Here is a 27,650-nt window from a genome sequence, read left to right as displayed (position 1 = left end):
GAAGTGATGGGACTGAACGCCATGATCTTCATTTCTTGAATGTTGAGTTTAAGCCAGCTTTTTTCACTCTCCTCTTTTACCTTCATCAAGAGGCTTTTTTGTTCCTCTTTACTTTCTGCCATTAGGGGGGTATCATCTGCATATCTGAGTCAGGCATTAGGTCTACCTATTAGTTTAATACAAGTTAAGCTGATCTAACACAAGGGTGAGATATACCCTTTAATACAAGTCAAGTTGGTCTAATACAAGGGTGAGATATACCTTCCAGCTGGCGAAGTAATAACAAGGATGATTTGGCACACTTAATTTTAGTAAGGTTGTGGGGGAGAGATGCTGTATGCTTATATTAATTTTGAATTGTTTAATGGAACCATTAAATTCAGAAACATTTCTAAGCAGAAAATTTCTTAATGGGTATCTCTATGCCTATAAGCAAGAGATGCTGCTCAGATTATATTATTCTTCTAAAAGAGAATCCTTCCCTCTCTCTTAATATGTTTAATACTACCAATCTACAATATTCAGTTTTTGTAACATCAGAACTCATTTATAGATTAAGTGCAATTCTCTGTGAAGTAAGGAAAAAAATGGAGGCTAAAATAACTTGACCCGGTAAATTTCTTTTTTATGATTAAGGGGAATAGATCCTAAAAGCTTCCTAAGTGGGAAAGGCTCTTAGGAGAGAGCGAGCACCATGGCAACCCCAGGTTCTGTGTGCGCAAGACCTTGGCTCTGATGCTATCTTCCTCTGCCCACACTCACTGAAATATTTCTGTAGGTTCTTCTCTCTGGGTCTCTTCCATGGAGTCTTGACAGCTGTTTTAAGGTCTTCAACTCTTGTCAGGTTGAATTAACAAGTGATCATATGTGGTTGAGATGGGGGGCACTCCGAGGATGTCACATGACATCTGACCCATGTTCACTGAATGTTTTCATGATATATTTTCTACCTTGGAGAGCATTACATGCTGGTTCACAGTCTCATGCCAACAGGCTTTGTGGGCATTCTTTACACAGAGTATGTAGAATCTTCCAGACAAATAAAACCTTTGTGAACAAAAATCTGCCAGGTTTAACCATCATCTGTTTACATGCTAGGTCAAATAAAGAACTAAGTGAAGTAAGCCACAGCAAAAGACAAATACTGCATGATATATCACTTATATGTTGTATTAAAAAATACAACAAACTAGTGAATATAACAAAAAAGGAGCAGACTCACAGATACAGAGAAAAAACTAGTGGTTACCAGTGAGGAGAGGGAGGGGCAGGGGCAGTATAGCGATAGGGGAGTAAGGTACAAACTATTAGGTGTAAGACAAGCTACAAGGGTAGTGCAAAGAGATCAGACCAGTCAATCCTAAAGGAAGTCAACCCTGAACATTCATTGGAAGGAGTGATGCTGAAGCTGAAGCTCAATACTCTGGCCACTGGATGTGAAGAACTGACTCACTGGAGAAGAGCCTGATGCTGGGAAAGGTTGAAGGCAAAAGGAGAGGGGGGCGGCAGAGGATGAAAAGGTTGGATGGCATCACCAACTCAAAGGACATGAACTTGAACAAACTCCAGGAGATAGTGAAGGACAGAGGAACCTGGCATGCTGCAGTCCATGGGGTCTCAAGGACTCAGATATGACTTAGCGATTGAAGAATAACAACAACAAGAAGGATATACTGTACAACACAAGGAATATATCCAATATTTTATAATAACTATACATGGAGTATAACCTTTAAAAATTGTGACTCACTATATTGTACATCTGTAACATATAATATTGTACATCAGCTATACTTCAATTAAAAATAAGAAAACAAACAAACAAAAACCAACAAACAGACAAAAAGAACAAACAATAATTGTTGACCTAAAGAAACCAATTCTACCTAAGGCAATAAGTTAGCAGGCCCAAAACAATGCCTTCTTCAAGTGAAAGGTCACTATTGCCAGAAATACTTTTTCCGTCTGTGAATTAAGTGATTGCATGTTCTATACAGTAGATAGATTTCCAGGCAGATAGATTTTAACAGTCATAAGCAGTAAAAGAAATAATGAAGGAAAAGAACAAAGTGATCATGAGAAACAACTTTCATCTTCATTTTATTCTCACTCGCATTTCATCCCCACTCAAAATTTGAGGATAGGAAGGAATCGACAAGTTGAAAGAGTCCTAGGAGATGCACATATGTGGAAAAATGTTGTCATCTTACATAATCACTGAATTGTGATTCAGGAGCACACTAATGAAGCATAATAGTTCTCAACATTTTGTAATAATGTTGGTTTTATAGACAACCTAAGGAGAAAGGAAACAATTTACACGGTCATTCTAGACACCATCCAGATTCCAAAGAGACTCTCTGGAGTTGTCTGTGGTCTCCCTGTCATATTTACTGGGAGTGTGAAAAATAAGCTTGTCCTACAATATGTGATGGGTCATTTAAAGTTAGGAGAGAGCTGCCTTAATTCACAGAGAAACGATGTAACTCTCAGGACTGGAAAACATTTGCTGTTTCCCCAGAGATCCATTTCATTTGGATAAATGAGCCAGCAGAATCTCAAGAGCTGCCTGATATGTCCTGAGAGGGATGTTTGAAATCTTTCTCCCCTTCCTTTCATTAGCTGCCAGTCTAATAAAGTTGAGAGTGTGAGAAATTCATCTAATAAAGATGTATAATAAAATTCACCTAATAAAGATGAGAGTGTGAGAAATTCAAAGGATCAAAGGAGGAATGAATGGCTCCTAGACCTCAACAAGCCCTCTCAGCGTAAAACACGAGGTAATTATCAAGAGAAGAAATTAAACCCTCTTTCCTGTTTTTCTCCTCTTTTCCCGTGGTGATGTAGGTGCTCTTAGGATAAGAGCAAAATTTAGGGTAGATATAATTAGGTTGTCAACCAGATGTTACTGCACTTTCAACATGGGAGCAGATGAACAATCTGGATGAAGCCTTGATTTTTATTTCTCTTGGGGAACCGTGGAGCCAAAATACAGCCACAGGAAACAGTGGAAATCCCAGGGACTTGGCTACATTTCCATTCTCTTTGGGCTCCACTACTTAAAAAAAGTCACTGGACTCTGTTCCATTGCTTCATGGGACTCAGCTGTCATTCATTCCACTTACAGGATTCATCACCCCTGAATGGGCCCCTAAAATGTTCATTATTACCAAAGACACAGCCATGTTTGACTTCTCCTTTTCACGATATCACAAATCAAAAAAAGCATACACATTTGTTGTAAGCTGATACTATGTTTAAATTCTTTCATGCCCTTAAGAAATAATAATGATTACTCCTTGTCTAACAAGCACCAACCTTTACTGCATGCTCACTATGTACCTGGCACAGTTCTCATGTTTTAGGTACATTCACAGACTTCAGGCTCACAATGGGAGTGGAAGGCAAGGGTTAAACTTTTTACTTACAGCTGCAGGAGTGAAGGCATAAGTCAAGGTAGCCCATCCAAGTTCATGGAGTATAATGAGGGCGAAGTCAGGGTTTGAACCCTTGTGGGCTCTGCTTCCATAGCCCAGGCCTTCACCCACACTGGGCACTGACTTTTGTGATCTGATGGCCTTCGAGAGAGTATTTTTAAATTACCTTTCAAACCTCTGAGCTTTCCTGTTTCTCAGACTTTCCAGGCATGAAATAGTTCACATGAGAAAGTGAATTATTTGCTTTGTGGAATTCAGAGATCATAAACCCACCTTTATTGCTCATCCACTTAAAAACATCAAATAACTATTCTCTTTATAATTAGCAATAACCTGGGCTTCCCAAGTGGTGCTAGTAGTAAAGAATCCACCTACTAATGCAGGAGACATAAGGGATGTGGGTTCAATCCGTGGGTTGGGAAGATCCCCTGGAGGAGGGCATTGAAACCAGTATTCTTGACTGGAGAATTCCATGGACAGAGGAGCCTGGTAGGCTACAGTCCACAGGGTTGCAAAGAGTAGGACACGATTGAAATAACTTAGCGTAAGTAAATCTCTAGTCCAATCTCCCATTGAAGGGAAATCATCCCACTTCAGCCTCCGCTACTCGTGTCTCCTCCTTCAGCCACTGAATCAGCACGTGAAGCACCAAGAATGGCACCAACCTGCAGGATTTGCGCACTGAAGACAGCTTCAATTGCTAGAAAAACCTGGGTATCCTATAGTCTCCTTCCATTGGTACTACTTTTCACATTTGAAACAAAGAAGAATGCCTCTTCTTCCTCTTCTATATGAGCACTTTAAAGAGCAGATAGCCACCCCATTCCTCTGGGGCTTTCTCTTTTACAGAAAACAAAATCTCAATGTTTTTCCCTCGCATTTCTCTGGTTCACCAATCTGCTTCCTTGTTGCCTCCTACTGGACACACTATGAGTTGCCAATGCCCCTAGTCAAAGGTTCATCACAGAATTAGGTACAGGGACCTCAGTGTGTCCTAGCTTTAAGCCTTGGGTCCTACATTAAAGCTGGCAGGTCTGTGGCATACCTTCCACGGCCAGAAAGCATGGCCTGATCCCAGATCCTGTGTCTCTCTCCCATGGAGCCCATTGCATTTGCTTCATTTAGGCCAAGAGTCTTCAGGACACAGAAAAGACTTAAGACTCCTAACTCTTAGACTCCATGCATTTTCCCTTTCATTTTACACATGGAAAAGGACAATGAGCTCAGATGAAATCCTGGCCCTGAGTTAGTCCATTTGAAGTTAACTGTAGACACACATGTGGGCATGTGACCGTTTCATTTTAGAGAGCCCGGAACTGACTGGAGTGTTGAAATCTCAGGGTTATAGACTGATAAGTCTCTGAGAAAAACAAAACAAGTGTGCTATTTGGAGGACCCTGACATCTGCTTTTACCAAGTCATTCATTCAGGGTTACATAAGAGTTTTCAAAATATTTTTCCCATCTGAAAGAAGGCAACCCAAGAAGACTTGAATTTATTCTCAGAGAAAAAGTCACTCTGGAGTACGTTAAGCTAATGTCATACAATCCTCTCTTACAGTCTGAATTCTCAGGCATCAAGGGCTTGGCCTCTTCTTGTGCCTTTAGTTATATAATCTTGTTCTTTCAGATTTCAGGGAAGATGGAAAAGAAGTTCTGATGATGGTTGACTGATTCAAAGCTTACTTCTCAGAAGAGTATTTGCTTTTAAGAGAGGCACCCTTAAATGCTCAGATGGAAAAAACAAGTAGAATCTGGCGGACTAGAATCAATTAGACATGGACTTGGGGGCCATCACACCACAGAGCCCCTCACCCACAGGAGTCCGTGGGTGAGACCTCCTTCCCTTCCTCACAGGACATGGTTATACTTGGTCAAAGCAGGGACACACTGAGGCTGTAGGTGAGATGTGGTGATGGAGTTCTAAGCACTTTGTATGTATTTATTCAATCTTCCAAATAACACAAGTATCTGTGAGGCACCTGTGGGGTAAGTCACCCAGCTATAATTGCTCAGTTTAGCACAGTGCTACACATATAGTAAGTGCTCAGCCATATAATTGCTACTATGAGTTCAGAATGATAATATTTTGGTATATGTTAAGCCAAGGACCACTTCCATATTTTGTATAAAAAAGTTCAAGGGACTGCTTGAAGGACTTTAGAGAAACAACTATTATATAAGTCATTATAAAGCTCCCTTGGCTTTCAGATCCCCTTGGACAGGAAGCAAACTGACCTATGAGCCATTAGTCTTATTCTCTAGACTTGAACTTCCTTTTATTTCAGACATCTCATCCATGTACTGAGAAAAGACAAAATGAGTTCCCACATCCCTTCCAACCAAAATTCCAGGATATGTTCATTTCACGATGAGTATAGTAACCAAGGAATCTCCTGAGGGCTTACCACTGTTTAGAATTACCTTGACCTATGAATGAAGTTCTCATTAGGTACTCCCCAGATCAGGCCAGACTACCACAGTTCCTTCTAAGGTAGTATGATTTTATTCTCCCAACACAGCCCAGGTGACTCAAGTGGTAAAGAATCCACCTGCCAATGCAGGAGACATGGGTTTGATCCCTAGGTCAGAAAGGTACCCTGGAGAAGAAAATGGAAACCCACTCCAATATTCTTGCCTGGAGAATTCCATGGACAGAGGAGCCTGGCGGGCTATAGTCCATGAGGTGGCAAAGAGTCGGACATGACTGAAGTGACTGAGCATGCAGCATATTCTCCCAAAACACCTGTTTCATTGAGATGTCAAATCAAAAAGTCTGCTTTCCTAGAAAAATCTTCCAAGTGAGTTCCCCGAGGTTTTAGGCTTGGGCCTCTTCTAACTAAACTGATAAGGCCCAATGTTTTTCTATCTGTCTGTTCTGGAGCCTGAGGAGGAATCCTATAGGGGCAAAATCTTCACGGAAACGTGCTTCTACAAAACACATTAGTCCTGGCTCATTGTGAATCTCTTTGGCTGTCAATAATTAACTCTGGGACTCCTAACTGCAGCAGTCACACCGGTGGAGGGCAGAAATTCTGTTTATACATACACAATGCTGACAACTAGAGGTGAAGGCTTATCACGGGCAAAAAACAACTGTCTCCACTTAGATCAGGTGTCTTTGCAGATCTAAGACCTGCCTGTCGACCCTGCTGGGAGCCTAGGCAGGGAAGTTGAAAACATGCTGCAGCATGTTTTGCAGCATCTGTTTCTGTTCGGAATACGGGGAACACGAAGAATGTTTTCCCAACCAGATCAGTGCATTATATGATGACCAGGTGGTGCAGGTGTAATGGGTTCAAATAACTCACGAAGAGTCAGAAACGACTTAGCGACCGAACAACAACAAGCTGCTAAACATCAAGACTAAACTTCATCTAGACTCACCAGGGAGAGATCTTAGAGATCTTAACGATCTCAGAGGGTGTCTCTTTTCTACCCAGAGGAAGCGCTGATACTCCATGGAGGCCGAAGTTTACTCAGAGGGAGTGGCTCTCCCCAAGACTCCAAGGGGTGCTGGCCCTACTTGGAACACCTGTTCTGGTGCACCTGGCCCTTTAGGTCAGGGACGATAGGGTGACGTCAAGACAGTCAGTATAAAACCTCACTGAATCAGACAGGGAGCATAGGGTGGACCTGGCTAATTCCTTTTGCTCCATTTTGATCAAACAGCTTATTTCTAATGTCACACGGAATATTTTCATAAAATCTCATCTATCCATTGCAAGCTACTTCACACTGGGAAGATGGCTATGACTTCTCTGCTGCTTTGAGAATAAGTATTCTTACTTGCTTGGTCCCATTCCTGGGACTGACCTGGCAGCTCTCAAGAATCAGGCCCCTGCTCTTGCTGGGGTTGGTGCCAGGTCACACAAGGTGGCCCGTGGCTGGGATGTTCTGAGGGTAATCGGAGGCAGCTGGTGTGAAGCAGGAAGGGCACCAAACCAGCAGAGTCCCAGCTTTCCTCCTCAGTAGCTAGGGATCTTGGTCAAGTCAGTTTCCTTATCTATAAAATGGGTATAAGAATCTCTATCTCAGAAGGTTGTTCTGCAGGGTAGATGTAAGCAGTCTGACACATTATAGACAGAGGATGGATGACTGTCATTAATGGGATGGGCCCCAGGTGGGGGTCATGATACCAGAGTCCTAGGTTCCTCCCCTTGTTAATTCAATGACCATGAGCCACTCACTTCTCAGCCTTCTCTACCTTCTCTAGGGGATTTCCAAGATCTTTTTTTTTCACCTGAAGAGTCCATACTTCATGACTCCAAGCCCCTCAAATAACAGAAAAGGAAACTCAGCCCAGAAAGATGAAATTCCTTGTGCAGGGTCACAGAGCCTGGGGGGCAACAGAACCGGCAGGTGTCCTCCCCTCCCATTCTAGGGTTTTCCTACTGGAGGGCAGAAGTTTCCTGTTTACCTAGTGAAAAGAGACAGGAATTCGAAGGGCAAGAAGGAGAGAGGGACCTTGCCTTGGCCTTGGAGGTCAGTGTACAAGTTTCTAAGATGAGGGTTGTAGGACGTCAATCAACAGCAAGGTCCATCCTCTTAAAACCGCTCTGTGGACACCACCCTTCTGGTATCTCCCGCCACTGCAACTCCATATCCCCAGTCTTTTTTCTTAGCAGCTACATTTGACTTTGGTCTGTGTCAGCTATCCTGTCTCCCAGGCCTATGCCATCTCCTTAATCCCTGGCTGGTGCCGTCATGGGGCAGCTGCCCACAGAGGCCAAGGGGCCTGCTAAGAAGAAGAACCTGGCAATGCCCAGAAAGCTCTACGGAGAGGCCACTGGGTTCTTTTAGGCCCAGCTCTGGCAGATTTCAGCAGCTTCTTTACCTGGAATTACTTGGGGCCACCAGATTTGTTTAACCATCCACACAAAAGATCAACACACCTTATTTATTTTTTAAAGGGCCGATTCTAAGGTGAACTCAGGTGAGCAAACACTTTACTCAGGTCAGCAGCTCCCTTACGTGGCTTGGGGTCGGACCATGTAGATCACCCTTCAGTAATCTCCATCTCCAAGGCTGGCAAGCTGGCCCTGTCCCAGCCCCCAGGGCTGAGTCACTGACAACGGGAAATTTCCTTCCATGGATTCATCAGGAAGACAGTACCTTCCCTGGTTCCTTTTTAAAAGAAATGGGAATCGTTTTGTTCCCCCTCTGGGCTAGTTGCATCGTCCAGTATGCACAGCTTGGAGAACAGGGAAGAAAAAGCACAGACCTCATTGAGCCACCACATTCTCATCTTGTACCTACCTGTTAGCCAGGAGGATTATCCAAAATCCTCACTTGGTGGGTTATAAGCCCTGACTGACAAAAAAGACACAAGCTGTGAATCATTGGTAAGGCCATGCTGAATTTCAACTCTGCCATCCACTCACCAGGGAGTTTTTAATTTATACCTGGCATAATTTAGCATTATTGAGAACTTCTAGGTGCCAGGCACTGTTCTACAGGCACTAATTCATTTAATTTTCATTGAAGAATCTATTTATGTGGGGTTATGGGTTAAGTTTCTCCAAGCCAGGGTTCAGCAATATGTGAACCGTGAACTTCCAGGTGTTCAAGCTGGTTTTAGAAAAGGCAGTGATTTTACATAACAAGAGACTGTAAAAGAAAGCAACAGAGTCACTGACAGCACCAGAACAATTAACAAGCGAGCTATTTTTCTGAAAGCCTGCTGTGCCAGCTTGCCTTCCCCTGACAGGAAGCCTGACGTGGACAGTGTGGAGAAGGACTTCCAAGGAACACCATTTCCAGGTGATTTTATTGCAACAGCCTCCTAAGTGTTCCCTGGGCCTCTGGGCTTGCTCCTTCCAAACTGATCACCACATTTTAGCCAGGACTGCCCTTCTGTAAATGGGATTCTGATCGCACATCTCTCCTGTGCACAGTCCTTCTGTAATCTTCTGTAGCCTCAGCCTTCTTGCCGGCCTCAAAGTCCATCCTGACCTGCTCTGCCTTCTGGCCTCAGGTCTCCCCCAGTCTCCAGGCCACACACTCAGGGTTCTGGCCACTTCAAATCCTAGGTTCCTTGATGCCACCTGCTCTCTAGGGGCCTCTGCTCCTGCACAGGGATCCTCTGGCCAGGAACGTGCTATTCGGGGCCCTTCTCCTCCAAACCTCACCCTCAAGACTCAGGTCAGGCATTGCTGCTGCTGCTGCTGCTGCTGCTAAGTTGCTTCAGTCATGTCTGACTCTGTGCGACCCCATAGACGGCAGCCCACCAGGCTCCCCCGTCCCTGGGATTCTCAAGGCAAGAACATTGGAGTGGGTTGCCATTTCCTTCTCCAGTGCATGATGTGAAAGTCAAGTCGCTCAGTCATGTCTGACTCTTAGCGACCCCATGGACTGCAGCCCACCAGGCTCTTCCGTCCATGGGATTTTCCAGGCAAGAGTACTGGAGTGGGGTGCCACTGAGGTCAGGCATTAAGTCCTAACAAATTCTTCCCAGAGCAGCTCAGTTGGGTCCCAGGCCATCTCATGCATACCCACTGCCCTGGGGTCTTTCAGGACTACAGACTCCTTCACACTTGTTATCCCCATTACTGGTCCATGTGCCTGTGTCACCAACTAGCTTCTCAGGGACAAGGACTTTCATTTATCGCTATATCATTAAGACCTAACTTGTTATATAACTGGTGCTCAATAAATATTTATTGAGATAATAAATAATTGGTTGCAAAATGAATAAATGAATGAGTCATACTTTAATATTATAGCCAGGGCAAGGATCTGGACTCTGTTGTGGGTACCTCCCCTGTCATGTTCCCAGATATTCAGGGTCTCTTGTGAAGGAGCTAGTGCCTCTCTCAGCTCTGTGTCTTGCTCTTCCCGGCTCTGTTTTCTGGGAAGCCCAGACCTCTTGCTGAAGTTTTACCTTTGTTGTGGGTGGGTATTTAAATGTGCTTCAATGCGGGTGGCTGAGAAATACAAGGTAAATGGGAAGAAAGGGCCTAGACTAAGATAGAAGGAAGTTAAGTCTTAAGAGTGTTCTGGAAAGCTGGGGAGAAAAAGTTTGAGTGGGAGGAGGAAAGCAGGGAGTCCCAGTTCCAGGACAGAGTAACGAGCCTCTTAACATTTCCATGCATAGTCCCTCTGATGAAGACAAACACATAGAAACAAGAAAATGAAATGAAAATGTCATGCTGGCGAGCACCCAAATGGTAGATGCCCTCAAAGAAGAGATGGATTGTGGTGTGACACAGGCACTATCTTTCTCGTAGAAATATTTGGAATCAGAGAACTAACTTGGTGGTAGTTCTCTGGGAGCCTGTGTGTGTGTGTGTTAGTTGCTCAGTTGTGTCTGACTCTTTGTGATCCCATGGGCTGTAGCCCACCGGTCTCCTCTATCATGGAATTTTCCAGGCAAGGATACTAGAGTGGGCAGCCATTCCCTTCTCCAGGGGATCTTCCTGACCCAGGGATTGAACCCAGGTCTCCTGCACTGCAGGCAAATTCTTTACTGTCTGAGTCACCAAGCAAGCCCCTATGTGTAAGAAATGCCCCGGAGACCAGCCAGGCTCAGCAGAAAGGGCCAGCTGCCCCAACACTGACAGACGCCAAGCTCTTCCCTGCCTGCTGTGTTTCTGGCTACGTGGAGGTCCTGGGGCCCCTTCTGCTGCCCCATGGTCAAAGGAGCTTCAAGGCTGGCACCTTGGAAACACAGAATCAACACTGGGCCACCCTCTCCATGGGTATGTCCCCTTTCTTCAGGGGCTGTCATTTAGGGGGCCTCAAGGTGGGAAGGCAGTTACTCCTCACCCCACTCACTGACCCTACCTCAACCCTCTGAATCTGATTAACTGTCCACCTTCACCCTCATCTCCCCAAGAGACGGGGAGCAAAATGTATGTCTCTGGATAAGCCCCACTGTTCAAAACAGGCTTCAGGCCAAGCAGCCCACATTCCTTCCCCCAAATAAGAAATTCTCTGGATTTCCAGTGGTTACGACTCCATGCTTCCACTGCAGGGGCATGGGTTTGGTCCCTGGTTGGGGAACTAAGAGCCCACATGCCACACAGTGCAGCATAAATAAGTAAGCAAAACAACTAGTTCTCAAACATTAAAAAAGAGAGAAAGAAGGAAGGAAGAAGAGAAATTCTCAAGCATTCTCTACCCTGGTCCTGACTTTCTGAGTCAGGTGACTATGAACGGGGTATGGACAAATCCCAAGAAAAATACCCTCATTGTCTTACTGGATTCATTCACCCCTTTCTTCACAAGGAGAGAAAGTGATACAGGTATCAAGGAATGCAAGTATCACACTCTGCAGAGGATCTTATCTTAAGCAGTGATCTTGCCCAAGACTAAGGTCTGCTTGGTGAACTCTTTTGCCTGGGGAGCACTACCCATGTGATGAATTTTGATTGGTGAATAGCTATTGACCCTGCAGTTTCTGAGCTGACTTTTCAGCTCACCTGGAGGACCATCCCTTCCACCCAGACTCTAAGCTGCACTCCAACAGCTCCCACACATGAGCTGTTACTGTGTGGCATGGACCTTCTCTCCCCTCAAATATGAACATCTGGAGGGTTTGGCTCATCTCCTCTCACAGCTGTTTCCTAGCACCTGAATCCCCTGCTTGCTCTTCCTGTTTCCATAGTGATTATTTGGGCTAATTCTGCTGCATTGTGATTGGGCTGAAAAATGAACGCTTGTAAAGTTGGATTCTGATCCCTTGGTGAGACCTTTTTTTAACCTGGGATGTGAGGTTAGCTTGAAGCTCCCTTGGTTTTCCTGGCTCCCTACAGCTTGCCTCTGGTTCTGTCCATGGAACATCTCACAAGAGAGATGGATTCTTGGTTGAGGAGGGGAACATCCCAGGCAAGTTTTGCCCCACTGCAATTAAAAAAAAAAAAAAAAGGCTCAGCAGAGCGAGCAGTGAAGACCTGCCTGAGATGACCTCAGGAACTTCAGATCTCCTGGTGTCTGGGCAAATTTCCTCTTTAAGAAAGATCTTGGAAGGTTGAAAGGGTTCAACAAATATTTATTGGATGTCTGCATTATACTGGGCTGATGGATGATGTGGTCATTGTTCCTGCCCTCATGAAGTTTCTGTCTATAAGAACAGGAAAGGCGTAGTGGGGGTCAGTGGGGAGCTGGCTTCTCCTACCGAGCATTGGTCTCAAGAACCTGGCTTAGGTCGATTCAGGCCTCTGCACTAATGTTTATTTTTCCACTTCAAACCTTCCTCCTTCTTCCTTCTATGACATCCCTTGGACCTTGCTGCTTTCTTGTCATCCACCCTTTCCATTGTTTCTGTCTTTTATCTCCCCAAATGGATAAAAGTCCTGTGGTACATCCATACAATGTGAGATTACTCAGCACTAAATAAAAAGGCTTCCCTGGTGGCTCAGCAGTAAAGAATCTACCTGCCAATGGAGGAAACGTGGGTTCAATCCTTATGTCGGGAAGATCCCCTGGAGAAGGAAATGGCAACCCACTCCAGGATTCTTGCCTGGAGAATTCCATGGACAGAGGAGCCTGGCAGACTACAGTCCATGGGGTCGCAAAGAGTCAGAAACAATTTAGCAACTAAACAACAAAACAACAAAAAGAAATGAGCTATTGAGCTATGAAAAGACATGCAGGAAATAAAAGACATGCAGCATATAACTAGTTGAAAGAAGCCAGTCTGAAAACACTACAGCCTGTAGGGTTCCAACTATATGAGGAGATTCTATGTGGAAAGGCAAAACTACAGAGAGAGTAAAAAGGGCCATTGGTTGCCAGGGGCTTGGGGGAAAGGAGGCAGGATGATGTGGTGAAGCACAGGGGACTACTAGGGGAGTAAAACTATTCTCTATGACATTGTACCAGGGGATACATGACATTATGCATTTGTCAAAACCATGGACCTTCGCAACACAAAGAGTGAACCCTAATGTAAACTAGGGACCTTAGTTGATACTCATGTATCTATACTGGTTCATCACTGTAATAACTGTACCATACTAATGAAGTTCAGTTCAGTTCAGTCGCTCAGTTGTGTCCGACTCTTTGCGACCCCATGAATCACAGCGCCAGGCCTCCCTGTCCATCACCAACTCCTGGGGTTCACTCAAACTCATGTCCTTCGAGTCGATGATGCCATCCAGCCATCTCATCCTTTGTTGTCCCCTTCTCCTCCTGCCTCCAATCCCTCCCAGAATCAGGGTCTTTTCCAATGAGTCAACTCTTTGCATGAGGTGGCCAAAGTATTGGGTTTCAGCTTTAGCATCAGTCCTTCCAGTGAACACTCAGGATTGATCTCCTTTGGAATGGACTGGTTGGATCTCCTTGCAGTCCAAGGGACTCTCAAGAGTCTTTCCCAACACTACAGTTCAAAAGCATCAATTCTTCGGTGCTCAGCTTTCTTCACAGTCCAACTCTCACATCCATACATGACCACTGGAAAAACCATTGTCTTGACTAGACGGACCTTTGTTGGCAAAGTAATGTCTCTGCTTTTGAATGTGCTATCTAGGTTGGTCATAACTTTTCTTCCAAGGAGTAAGCATCTTTTAATTTCATGGCTGCAATTTTAGAACTAACACCCAAAAAAGATGTCCTTTTCATTATAGGGGACTGGAATGCAAAAGTAGGAAATCAAGAAACACCTGGGGTAACAGGCAAACTTGGCCTTGGAATACAGAATTAAGCAGGGCAAAGGCTAATAGAGTTTTGACAAAAGAAACATAGCAAGAGGGTCATAGCAAACACCCCCTTCCAACAACACAAGAGAAGACTCTACACATGGACATCACCAGATGGTCAACAGCGAAATCAGATTGATTATATTCTTTGCAGCCAAAGATGGAGGAGTCAGCAAAAACAAGACTGGGAGCTGACTGTGGCTCAGATCATGAACTCCTTATTGCCAAATTCAGACTTAAATTGAAGAAAGTGGGGAAAACCACTAGACCATTCAGGTATGACCTAAATCAAATCCCTTATGATTATACAGTGGAAGTGAGAAATAGGTTTAAGGGACTAGATCTGATAGATAAAGTGCCTGATGAACTATGGACGGAGGTTCGTGACATTGTACATGAGACAGGGATCAAGACCATCCCCAAGAAAAAGAAATGCAAAAAAGCAAAATGGCTGCCTGGGGAGACCTTACAAATAGCTGTGAAAAAAGAGAAGCAAAAAGGAAAGGAGAAAAGGAAAGATATAAGCATCTGAATGCAGAGTTCCAAAGAATAGCAAGGAGAGATAAGAAAGCCTTCCTCAGCGATCAGTGCAAAGAAATAGAGGAAAACAACAGAAGGGGAAAGACTAGAGATCTCTTCAAGAAAATTAGAGATACCAAGGGAACATTTCATACTAATTCAAGATGTTAATAATAGAGGAATCCATGTGTCAGGGGAGGAGGGATGTGAGAATTCACTGTATTTTCTGTGCAATTTTTTCCTGTAAACCTAAGATTGCTCTAAAAATGAAGTCTGTTAAAAACAAGTAAAACCCAAAAACTTCAGCCCAAATCACCCAGATTTCTCTTGATTCACTCGTATGGGCTCCACTGGGTCTTCACAGTTCACTGCCTGGCCTCCCTCTGCCTCCAGAGGTCTGGAGATGTTTCCAACTTGCCATCAATGCAATGCATCCTGACTTCATCATCTTTTGCTCCCCCTTCCCACATCCCCAGGCCTGATTTGTCAAGTGGCCAAGCAGCTGTGTCCCCATGCTGTGCCCCCATGCCAGCCCACACTCTCTCCCTGGAACAGCCAAGGTCTAGAGGGGGCCTTCGTGTTGGTCTTTACATTCACTTGCCGCTTTCTTGGTCATCTCTCCTCAAAACAAGGACTTTTCCCTAAGAACTTTGTGCAGTCATTGACACCCTAATCCTACTGCATGCCTCCCACCCATTCCCAAATGCAGAAGACAAAAATGAAAGAGAAGACTCAAAACTGACAAAGAGAGCTGAAAGCCTCTCACCTGGGCCTTCCTGTTGTCTATCGCCTGGCTCCTACTCTGGGCTGGAGCCTGCCGCATCTTTGTTTTGTATCTCAGAGGCCAGTGGCCTCAGATGACATTCCCTCTACATTTCCTCCCCCAACAAGGAGAACGCTGGGAGTCTAACCAGTTATCTTTTTACAACCTGGGAAAAGGCACAGCCCACTGTTAATAATTTATCTGTGTATTAAAGTACGCAGGGTTGTTAATCATTGTTCAATTATGGGGACAGGGCAGGCAAGACAATCTCTTACTGAAAAACACAAAGGCACACTTGGTCTCTGCAGGTTCCAAGGGTCAAGAGCCTGGGGTCAGGGGAAGGCTTGCTTATGTGTGTCTATTGAGTTTAGATGGGGGTGGGGAGTGGGAGAGAGGACCTCAGTCTTTAACAGATTCTAAGCAAAAAGACAAAGTTGATTTTGAAGGAAAATACCATCCTCAGGTTTCCAGAAAAAGCAGTTCATCAATTCCTGTGAAACAAAGGCAAAAGAATGGCTCATTCTCATACCACATTCAGTGGTCTCATATTGAGCCTGCACCCCACAGAAGGCCACCTTGAGGAGTTGGGGCTCAATCCTACAGGCAGCAAAAAGCCTATATGTATCCTAGGAGGTGATGAGAGTGTGGCAGAATGATGAAAGGGTGGGAAGTGAAGAGAGGAAACTCAACGGAGGAAAAATAAAGGGAATGAGAGAATAGTTTTACTTTCTTAAAGGTTCTCTTTCACATACTGTCTGCCTGCCCAGAAACTTAACATGCATAGACAAAGAGGACAAACACATTTTGGGATGTCTAAGGCCAACTGAGATCCTTGAAGGGATTCTCCAAAGACTGCCCACCCCCCCCACCACCGCTGCCCTGTAAAGGAATATCTCCTCATACCCTCATTCCCAATACCTTATCTCTTCCTCCCACCAGGGGAAGCCAGCAAGGGGAGAAGTCCCCCAATTTTGGGGGTGTGTGGAGCTAGCTAAGGCTAGGGGACACCTACCCTCTGCATGTTTGCAAAAAGACTAACTGACCACCTGTCAAGAATAGGTCATGGGGTCCAAGGGTTGGGTGTTTAAGTCCTTGTGAACCACTTCCCTCTGAACTCAATGTTTTTTTGTTTTTTTGTCCAAGATGGATGCATTTGAAGAACTTTAGCCATGATGAGACAGAAAATGTCACAAGAGGGAAAGGAAGAGGGTGAGGCTGGTTCTATTTGTGAGCTTTGCTATATGACCTGGTGGGATTCACAGGCTCAATGGGAGTGTTTGAAGCTACAGTCATTTTTAGTTTTATTTTTTCTTTCTTTGAATTCAATCAGCCACAGGGCCAACGCCTCCCCTTCTGCCTGTGTTCTCAGGAAAATCAACTGCTGGGCTTCCCCTTGGGAGGGTTCCCTCATGGATCCAAACTGGAAGCAACCGACTCAGGTGAATGACTAGGGCCCTGGTGAATGATTATGACTCTTCCCAATTCTGCCCTTGCTGAGTCTGCACAGGTGCCATGGCTCAGCAGCTTGGCTTCTTCTGGCACTCATGACCACAACTGCTCGGCCCCTTATCATGCCCTTCAGTCTCTGAGGCTGGAGAGATGGACCTATGGGGTCTAAGTGTGGGTGGAGGCTGACTGTAAGCCAGTCAATTAACCTGGCACCATCTCTGAGCACTCCTGGGCCGTTGGCAGAGATCCACCTGCTTCGGGAGGCCTCTGTCATCAGTGAGCACTGATCAGAGCATGCGGCCTTAGCCCATTTGTGAACTGGAGCAAAGCTCCCTGAAGGGAAGATTCAGGGTTCCTTCCCACTCAGGTTTGCTGACTGACATCTGTGTCTGGCCCTGCGGATGCTTCTTGGACAGGCCAGGAATAAGGACAGAGGCTGGTGAGCCAAAGGAGTGCTGACTGCCTTGGTGAGAGGGAAAACCAGCTTCAGAGATCTGCCTTGATGATAGTGGAGCAGAGTCCAGGGTGCTGCACTGCAGATGACGTTGGGACCACTTCTCTAGCCAGCCCTTCAATCCTTCTTTCAACAATCTTCACTCTCCCCTCGGATCCCCCAGTGACAGAGCAGTATTTTAGGTAGCTCAGCTCTACTTCAGGTATTGACCAAGGATGCTGACAAATTTTACATTCCTGCTGTGGACATTTCTGCCTCTGAGAGCAGAAAGGTTGTGAAAACATTGTCTGAGAGAAAGACTACATTTTCCTGCTCTAAGGGTGCTGGCCCCAGGCCCTAACAGGGTATGACTTAGTAAAGTTGTCTTACACCTGCCACAGTAAGCAAACAGAACACTATTATACCATGTCCTGGACTTTATGGAGTATTCCTCCGGGCTGTAGGGAGTTGCAAAGCTGATAACCTTCACAAAGTTTTTGGCATTAGACAAAAGGCATGTTTCTGAGCCATGCTTACAGAAGTCTGTTTTTATTTCATTAAATGAACACTGACATTTTCAACTTCTCTTCGCCTCTTTCCTTTCTCAAGAGCCTGAATTTCTGACTCTGATTCCTTTGCCCCTGTTAGCCTTTTAATCTTATTTAATTTTATTTTTTGGTATTTGTGGTTAAGTAGGAGACACTCATTATCTAAACGGGAAAATATTTTGACTGCTGAAAAAAATATCCTTTGGGTTTCCTGCTTTGTTTTTATTCCTAAATTCTACCCCATGGCCCTTTTTCTCTCTTTCCCCCCTGTCCCTTCTTTGCCACTGAAAAGTATGTACTACATACCTGGTTTAGATTATAAGATGGGTCAACGGATTCCCAGGTAGCTCAGTGGTAAAGAATTTGCCTGCCAATTCAGGAGATGCAGGAGACGTGGGTTCGATCCTTGGGTTGGGAAGATCCCCTGGAGGAGGAAATGGCAATCTACTCCAGTATTCTTGCCTGGAAAATCCCATGGGCAGAGAAGCCTGGCAGGCTACAGGTCACAAAGAATTGGACACGATTTTGCAACTAAACAACAGATGAACTCTGACTGTGGTGTCCTCAGCGAACTGTAGACACTCTATAGGTAAACTGTTAGCGAGGTGATTAGCTTATGCCAAGAAGCCTGAAACCATCCCTGCAGCCAGATGATCTGTCTCCCTTGAAGTCTTTGCTCCTAAATCACATTTACCATCACATTAACAGCAGCAGAGTTCAAATGAACTGAGTATGTGTTGTCTGCCCATGCCTTGGGTTGTTCCCTCCAGGCTGGGTTTCCGGTCCTCCCCAGAGCTGGCTGCAAAGCTCCAGCATAGGAATAGAGCTTCTTTTACTCAGAAGCAGGAAAAGTAAGAGAAAATGCACAGAAATGTGACCCTAAGCCTCCCAACTTCACTAAAAAGTTCAGAAGGTTCATAAAATTCACAGGTCAACGAGCTTTTTCTTCAGCGTAAAGAAATTCTACAGGAGAAACACACAATCAGCCAAGGGTCAGAATTTGATGCAGACCCTCTTTCTTTCCTGCCCCTAAGCCAGGCTGTGACATTTGTGGACTTTTTCAATTTAAGATATGCCAGATATGAAAGTGATTATGATGGTGAGACAGACAACAGCAGCTGGTTGGAAAATGTCACTTTCTGAAAGGAAGAGCTGTGATCTATTTTGTAGTAACAAATGGTTAGGAAAAATAATAATCCCCAATAATCTCCTGTGATTAGGATTATGATAGAAAAGTTTTCATAGTGTCAATTTTTAGAGCTATAAATCTACCCTTAAAGGAGATGAAATTTTAAGAAATAATAAAAAAGTTTTCTAAAATCTTTTTTTTTTTTCAAAAAAAAAAACTCATTTAAAATATGTTCTCCCTCTTTACATTTTACCTTTATCATTCTCGAAATAAAATCTGGTTATTTACATGAGCAATGTATGTAACCTACCTTGATGGTCTAAAATCAGGTGACTATAAACCTGTAAATGAGACTGAAAATTAAGATTTTGTGCATTTTCAATTCCCACTATATTTTGCAGCTGCTGTATCCTCCATAAGTTCCAAATTTGTACTCTAAGGCAGCAAAATTTCCAAAAAATCTATCATAACTAAACATGAGAAATCCAGGACTAATGCACATGAGTAAAGCAAAGACTCTGATAAATTGTCGACAACAACGACAAAGCAGGGTAGGAGTTGGTCACAGTCCCTACCCCGCCCGAATCGTGAGTGTGAAGTTTGGAAAATGCAGGCTTTCTTTCCTGCCAGCATGGTTCTCCAAGCCCTGAGTAGATCAGCAAGAAAGGAATGGTAGCATTGGATGAGGAAAGGAGGGAACTTTGAGGATGGCTGGTTGTTTAGGTGATATGGAACAGAAGACACAGGAGGAAGACCGGTGGGGAACTGACAAGCTCTGAGGTTCTGGGTAGTTTCCGAAGAGTCTTCGCCTCTATAAAATGGGAATAAGAGAACTTCATGTGGCTATGGTGAGGTTCAGAAATAATATGTTTAGGGCATGTGTCCAACTGGAAGCACTTGGTAAGTGGTAGCTCTCATGAGAGTCAATGACCCTAAACACAAGAACAAATCAATTCTGTCTTGGCCACAAGTTGCGCCAGGACCTTCCCTCTGAAACTCCTGTTTACTCTAGGGTAGAGGAGGTTGCAGATCATTCTCAGAAAATAAAATCTCTCAGGGCAGTGATTCTGCCCACTTAGTTTATTAACAGTTGCTTTTCCCAGCAGCCAATGAGAGGGTGATCAAAAATATACTCTTTGTAAATGGCAGCTAAATTTCACTTAATGAGTTTTTATACTATAAGGAAAGGGACTAACTCTTATGGACACATTCTATATGAACAAAACTTGTTTTTTTTTTTTTTTTAATAACCAAACTAGTTTGGCAGCTATGGAGAGAATATGGGACTGAAGGAAGAGCCCAGATTTTCTGGGCATTGCCATCAGCTGCTAAGATACTAGGGTGGTAGTTTCCATTCTAACACAAAGACTGATGCTTTGCCTTTGTATCATTCTCTTTACTTTAGTCGGATCCTGAGTATGTCTGACCTGATGGAGCCTCCTATGTGATATATTAGGTCAAATAATACTGATAGGGACAGAGTAGGATAATCAAATAGTCCATTTAGAAATCCCAGTAAGGGATTTAGGACAGAAAGGGAATTTTAAGGGAGTTTGGGAGACTGTTTCATGTTAATGATCACTCAAAAAAGAATCCAGTAACCAAGCAATAATCTCTACTACCTTGAAGGAAGATGGGGTGCATTTAAGCACCAGACATACTCAAGCCACAAACCCTGATAGTTAAAACACAAGACAGTAGGTATGGGGTCTGACCCTCGTCACAGGGATTCCGAGTGTTAGCGTCCTTGAAGAGCAGCATTTCTGCATGTAGCCAAGAAAGAAATAAGAATTTGTGTATTTCAATTCCCACTACATTTTGCAGCTGCCTTATCCCCATAAATTCCAAATTTGTACTTCAAGGCATCAACATTTCCAAAAATATGTCTATTGCCATAATTAAATGTGAGAAACCCAGGACTGACGCAATAAGAAAAGCAAATGCCTTGATAAAACATCAAAAAAAAAAAAAAAAAAAAGAGAAAAAGGAATAAAAAAGGTGAAAGGGGAAAGAAACTAGGTGAAAGGGGACATTATCCCCAAATCCCAAAAGGGGTAATAATCCCAAGATAAATTACCACATTTTAGTACCTATTACCACACTTTTGCTGATACACATATGATTTAAATAGCACCATAACAGTTTCAGTTAAATGATATAGGGCTACTGCTAAGTCATTGCAGTCGTGTCTGACTCTGTGCGACCCCATAGATGGCAGCCCACCAGGCTGCCCGGTCCCTGGGATTCTCCAGGCAAGAACACTTGAGTGGGTTGCCATTTCCTTCTCCAATGCATGAAAGTGAAAAGTGAAAGTGAAGTCGCTCAGTCGTGTCCGATTCTTAGCAACCCCATGGACTGCAGCCTTCCAGGCTCCTCCATCCATGGGATTTTCCAGGCAAAAGTACTGGAGTGGGATGCCATTGCCTTCTCCGATATAGGGCTAAAGGAGAGACTAATGATGTAAGCCTTGACATCTGCCCAAGAATGGGAAAGAAGGTGGTCTTCTCCCTTCCCCACCACCCTGCCAGCCAGCTTGTATCTCTCACAAGCATCCTAAGCTAACAAACTCACTCTTTGCTTGCCACTTTGCCTCACCTGAATTCTTTATGCAAAGAGACAAAAGAACCCAAGGTTCAGTAACACGTAAGCAGCGTGGATGGGTTCAAGTCCTAGCCTGTGGATTCAAAATTGAGTCTGAGTTTTGGCTGCATTTGAGTCCTACCCAGGGAGGAGTGTGGTTTCAGAACCAACCCCATTTTATACTAAGAAGCCAAGAGTCCAAAGGATTAACAGAATTTCCCAGGATCATACTGTAAACAGAAGCAGAGTTAGAACTCAAATTCACATCCTTATCCTTCACAAGACCCTGCTCTTTCTCTCAGATTTTAGCTATATGGTACTAGTTAATTCTACAGCTCAACACCCAGATCTAGAGATAGATTCAGTCTCTACCAATCTGTATCTTTATGCAAATCACTTTATGTTATCTGAAACCCAGTTTATCCTTTCAGTGGGGATAAATATAGCCTCAAAAATTATGAAGAGTAGAAACAATAATGCATATGAAGTAATTAGTGCAATATCTAACACACACGCATTCTCAGTAGCTCAGTTTTGTCCAACTCTTTTTGATCCCATGGACTGTAGCCTGCCAGGCTCCTCTGTCCATGGGATTTCCCAGACAAGAATACTGGAGTTGTTGTTGTTCGGTCACTCACACCTGTCCAACTCTTTGCAACCCCATGGACTGCAGCATGCCAGGCTTTCCGGTCCTTCACTATCTCCCGGAGCTTGCTCAAACTCATATCCATTAAGTTGGTGATGTCATTTCATCCTCCAGGAGATATTACTGACCCAGGGATAGAACCTGTCTCCTGCATTGGCAGGCAGATTCTTTACCACTGCACCACCTGGGAAAACCTATCTAGCACAGACCCAATGCTAAAAATTCAGTTATTAATTTCACTATTATTCTTGCTCCAGGCTTTGATTCCCTTCCCAGAACTACATAGCAGCATGGGGTAGAAGACAGAGCACAGGACATGGCATGTATCAGAAGACCAGAGTCTGAGTCCTGGCATGCCTGCTTCTCAGCCACGTGGTCATGGACATGCCATTTACTGTTGTGGCTTAGTCTCTTCATTTCTGAAAGATGAAGCTATTAATATATACCTCCTGGAGTCGCTATGGGAATGGAATGAAAAATAGCAATATAATCTTCAGAAGAACTCTGCAAAGGAAAGGCTGTGCGTAGCAGTTAACAATGAAAAATGTTGCTGAAGAGTAGCTAAGAACTTGGATCCATCTTATGTGATTCAAGAAAACAGCATAAAACAAAAGATGTTGAGTTCAATCATTCACTCGCCTGGTACCATCTTGAAAATCTATAAGGAGAGCAGCATAAGTACACAAAGCATTGGTTTGGAGCAATGGAGTAAGATGAAGGAGAAGAAGTGATAATTACCTGAAACAAAAAAAGGCAGAATTTCTAGCAGAGTTGGCACAGGCTAATTTTGAGGGGGTCACCTCAGCAGTTAAAGAGAAGAGCAGCTGCTGCTGCTGCTGCGTCATTTCAGTCGTGTCCAACTCTGTGCAGCCCCATAGACAGCAGCCCACTAGGCTCCTCTGTCCCTGGGATTCTCCAGGCAAGAACACTGGAGTGGGTTGCCATTTCCTTCTCCAATGCATGAAAGTGAAAAGTGAAAGTGAAGTCCTCAGTCGTGCCTGACTCTTAGCGACCCCATGGACTGGAGCCTACCAGGCTCCTCCGTCTATGGGATTTTCCAGGCAAGAGTACTGGAGTGGGGTGCCATTGCCTTCTCCGGAAGGACAGCTAGCACTGATGTATGCTTGCCTAAGTTATTAATTATAGCTAGAGAATGATTGACAAGTATTACAAATGAATCTTTATGGCAAGAGATAAGACTGCTTAGAACACAGAAAGACCCTAGGGAGTGGGCTTATTTGATTTAGTTTCTGTCAAGATGCCTGGGAACTCTGGCAGTTTTAAGAAGACACTCAGTTCTCTCTTTGGGAGAACATGGCCCATTCTTTTGCAAAACTGTGACCCCCCCTCAAAAAATATGTAGCCAATCCTTGAGTGAGATTTCTCATATGAGAAAAGCCAAAGCAAAAAGAAATTGATTCTTCATTTGAGTTCATTTCCAAGTAGACGACTTCATATTTTGTTTTTGATTTTGGCTCTCCAGCAGGATGAGGCAAACAATTATTATTTTTGAACATTGTGAAAAGAAAACAAACTCTTTTCCATCGGGCAGTTATCTGGGCTTTAAACAGCTTCCCTAAAGCAACAAGCACTGGATGTTTGGCAAATGCTTCTGATAAATATTTCATGTGACTGAGACAAGAATTGATTTATGGAGGGAAATTTGGTTTAGTCACCTGTTCACATTTATCTTGTTACTTCTCTCATGCTAATATTAGTAGTATCAGATTTGTCTTGTTATCAGGACACTTTGACTTGCAGCAGCTTCATCAAATGTAAATTGTGTGTCTCCTTTTGCTGTCATCCAAGAGATTGGGGAAGTCCTTGTAAACCAACTCAGTCTAACCTGAGCTTCTTAAATATTAGCTATGTTGAACTGTAGCACACCAGGCTTCCCTATCCTACACCATCTCCTTCAGTTTGCCCAACTCACATCCAATGAGTTGGTGATGCCTTCTAAACACCTTATCCTCTGTCATCCCCTCTTCCTCCCGCCATCAATCCTTCCCAGCATCAGGGTCTTTTCCAATTAAGACTGCTCTTCACATCAGGAGGCCAAAGTAATGGAGCTTCAGCTTCAGTATCAGTCCATCCAATGAATATTTAGGGTTGATTTCCTTTAGGATTGACTGGTTTGATCTCCTTGCTGTTCAAGTGACTCTCAAGAGTCTTTTCCAGCACCACAGTTTGAAAGCATCAATTCTTCAGTGCTCAGCCTTCTTTATGATCCAACTCTCACCTCCATACATGACTACTAGAAAAACCATAGCTTTGACTAGATGAACCTTTGTCAGCAAAGTAATGTCTCTACTTTTAAATCTGCTGTCTAGGTTTCTCATAGTTTTCTTCCAAAGAGCAAACATCTTTTAATTGCATGACTATAGATATAGATATATCTATCAGTACAGTTCAGTTCAGTCACTCAGTCATATTTGATTCTTTGCGACCCCGTGAATCACAGCACGGCAGGCCTCCCTGTCCATCACCAATTCCCAGAGTTCACTCACACTAGTGTCCAATGAGTCAGTGATGCCATCCGCCATCTCATGCTCTGTTGTCCCTTTCTCCTCCTGCCCCCAATCCCTTCCAGCATCAGGGTCTTTACCAATGAGTCAACTCTTTGCATGAGGTGGACAAACTATTGGAGTTTCAGCTTCAGCATCGGTCCTTCCAATGAACACCCAGGATTGATTTCCTTTAGGATGGACTGGTTGGATCTCCTTGCAGTCCAAGGGATTCTCAGAGTCTTCTCCAACACCACAGTTCAAAAGCATCAATTCTTCGGTGCTCAGCTTTCTTCACAGTCCAACTCTCACATCCATACATGACCCCTGGAAAAACCATCACCTTGACTAGACGGACCTTTGTTGGCAAAGTAATGTCTCTGCTTTTCAATATGCTATCTAGGTTGGTCATAACTTTCCTTCCAAAGAGTAAGCATCTTTTAATTTCATGGCTGCAGTCACCATCTGCAGTGATTTTGGAGCCCAAAAAAATAAAGTCTGACACTGTTTCCACTGTTTCCCCATCTATTTCCCATGAAGTGGTGGGACCAGATGCCATGATCTTCGTTTTCTGAATGTTGAGCTTTAAGCCAACTTTTCCAGTCTCCTCTTTCACTTTCATCAAGAGGCTTTTTAGTTCCTCTTCACTTTCTGCCATCAGGGTGGTGTCATCTGCACATCTGAGGTTGTTGATATTTCTCCCGGCAATCTTAATTCCAACTTGTGCTTCTTCCAGCCTAGGGTTTCTCATGATGTACTCTGCATATAAGTTAAATAAGCAGGGTGACAATATACAGCCTTGACGTACTCCTTTTCCTATTTGGAACCAGTCTGATGTTCCATGTCCAGTTCTAACTGTTGCTTCCTGGCCTGCATATAGGTTTCTCAAGAGGCAGGTCAGGTGGTCTGGTATTCCCATCTCTTTCAGAATTTTCCACAGTTCATTGAGATCCACACAGTCAAAGGCTTTGGCATAGTCAATAAAGCAGAAATAGATGTTTTTCTGGAACTCTCTTGCTTTTTTGATGATCCAGTGGATGTTGGCAACTTGATCTCTGGCTCCTCTGCCTTTTCTAAAACCAGCTTGAACATCAGGAAGTTCATGGTCCACGTATTGCTGAAGCCTGGCTTGGAGAATTTTGAGCATTACTTTACTAGCGTGTGAGATGAGTGCAATTGTGCGGTAGTTTGAACATTCTCTGGCATTGCCTTTCTTTGGGATCGGAATGAAAACTGACCTCTTCCAGTCCTGTGGCCACTGCTGAGTTTTCCAAATTTGCTGGCATATTGAGTGCAGCACTTTCACAGCATCATTTTCAGGATTTGAAATAGCTCAACTGGAATTCCATCACCTCCACTGGCTTTGTTTGTAGTGATGCTTTCTAAGGCCCACTTGACTTCACATTCCAGGATGTCTGGCTCTAGGTCAGTGACCACACCATCGTGATTATCTGGGTCGTGAAGATCTTTTTTGTACAGTTCTTCTGTGTATTCTTGCCATCTCTTCTTAATATCTTCTGCTTCTGTTAGGTCCATACCATTTCTGTCCTTTATCAAGCCCATCTTTGCATGAAATGTTCCCTTGGTATCTCTAATTTTCTTGAAGAGATCTCTAGTCTTTCCCCTTCTGTTGTTTTCCTCTATTTCTTTGCATTAATCGCTGAGGAAGGCTTTCTTATCTCTTCTTGCTATTCTTTGGAACTCTGCATTCAGATGCTTATATCTTTCCTTTTCTCCTTTGCTTTTCACTTCTATTCCTTTCACGGCTATTTGTAAGGCCTCCCCAGACAGCCATTTTGCTTTTTTGCATTTCTTTTCCATGGGGATGGTCTTGATCCCTGTCTCATGTACAATGTCACGAACCTCCGTCCATAGTTCATCAGGCACTCTATCAGATCTAGTCCCTTAAATCTATTTCTCACTTCCACTGTATAATTATAAGGGATTTGATTTAGGTCATACCTGAATGGTCTAGTGGTTTTCCCCACTTTCTTCAATTTAAGTCTGAATTTGGCAATAAGGAGTTCATGATCTGAGCCCAAGTCAGCTCCCAGTCTTGTTTTTGCTGACTGTATAGAGCTCCTCCATCTTTGGCTGCAAAGAATATAATCAATCTGATTTCCGTGTTGACCATCTGGTGATGTCCATGTGTAGAGTCTTCTCTTGTGTTGTTGGAAGAGGGTGTTTGCTATGACCAGTGCATTCTTTTGTCAAAACTCTATTAGCCTTTGCCCTGCTTCATTCTGTATTCCAAGGCCAAATTTGCCTGTTACCCCAGGTGTTTCTTGACTTCCTACTTTTGCATTCCAGTCCCCTATAATGAAAAGGACATCTTTTTTGGGTGTTAGTTCTAAAAGGTCTTGTAGGTCTTCATAGAACCGTTCAACTTCAGCTTCTTCAGCGTTACTAGTTGGGGCATAGGCTTGGATTACTGTAATATTGAATGGTTTGCCTTGGAAACGAACAGAGATCATTCTGTCATTTTTGAGATTGCATCCAAGTACTGCATTTCAGACTCTTTTGTTGACCATGATGGCTACTCCATTTCTTCTAAGGGATTCCTGCCCACAGTGGTAGATATAATGGTCATCTGAGTTAAATTCACCCATTCCAGTCCATTTTATATCTGTATCTACATATAGTTAAAAGTATACGAAAATGTTGGAGATATAAAAATGAACATGAAGATGATAACCCTCCAAAAGGTGGACTAAATATCATTTTCCAAGTAGGATGGGTGAGCATGATAAAATAGAATACTGAGGTCTTGGTACAGGCCAGTGCTTGTAGATTATTTCACAGTTTCAAGCTATAGAAACCTTCTAAGACCAGTCTTGTACAGCCTCAGACATTATGCTCTTACTCTTCCCTAGCACCAACCTTTGTTATTCAGTGTCTGCTAAAACATTTCAGGGGGAAAGGAAGTGAATACTGCACATAGGAGATGCAGTGTATCACAGTCCTAGTTAACTGGAAAGCTTTCCTTTATAATGCTAGATATGT

General features: G+C 43.7%; 1 protein-coding gene across 8 annotated transcripts in view; it reads right to left on the bottom strand.

The window, feature by feature from the left end:
- The window catches only part of PRLR (prolactin receptor), a 193,432-nt gene that overhangs the window by 121,121 nt on the left and 44,661 nt on the right, over positions 1-27,650 (bottom strand). The window contains exon 1 of one of the 8 annotated variants that reach the window (XM_061393750.1): positions 15,362-16,190. The exons of 6 other annotated variants lie outside the window; for them this stretch is intronic. The gene's annotated coding sequence lies outside the window, so the exon portion shown is untranslated. Of the gene's footprint in view, positions 1-15,361; positions 16,191-27,650 lie in introns of those variants that run through there. One more of the 8 variants, XM_061393754.1, reaches the window with a different exon arrangement.

This window comes from Bos javanicus, chromosome 20, assembly GCF_032452875.1.
Source record: "Bos javanicus breed banteng chromosome 20, ARS-OSU_banteng_1.0, whole genome shotgun sequence".
Classification (NCBI taxonomy): domain Eukaryota; kingdom Metazoa; phylum Chordata; class Mammalia; order Artiodactyla; family Bovidae; genus Bos; species Bos javanicus.
Note: the sequence above shows the minus strand (reverse complement) of the source record. Positions and strands in the feature narration are given on the sequence as shown.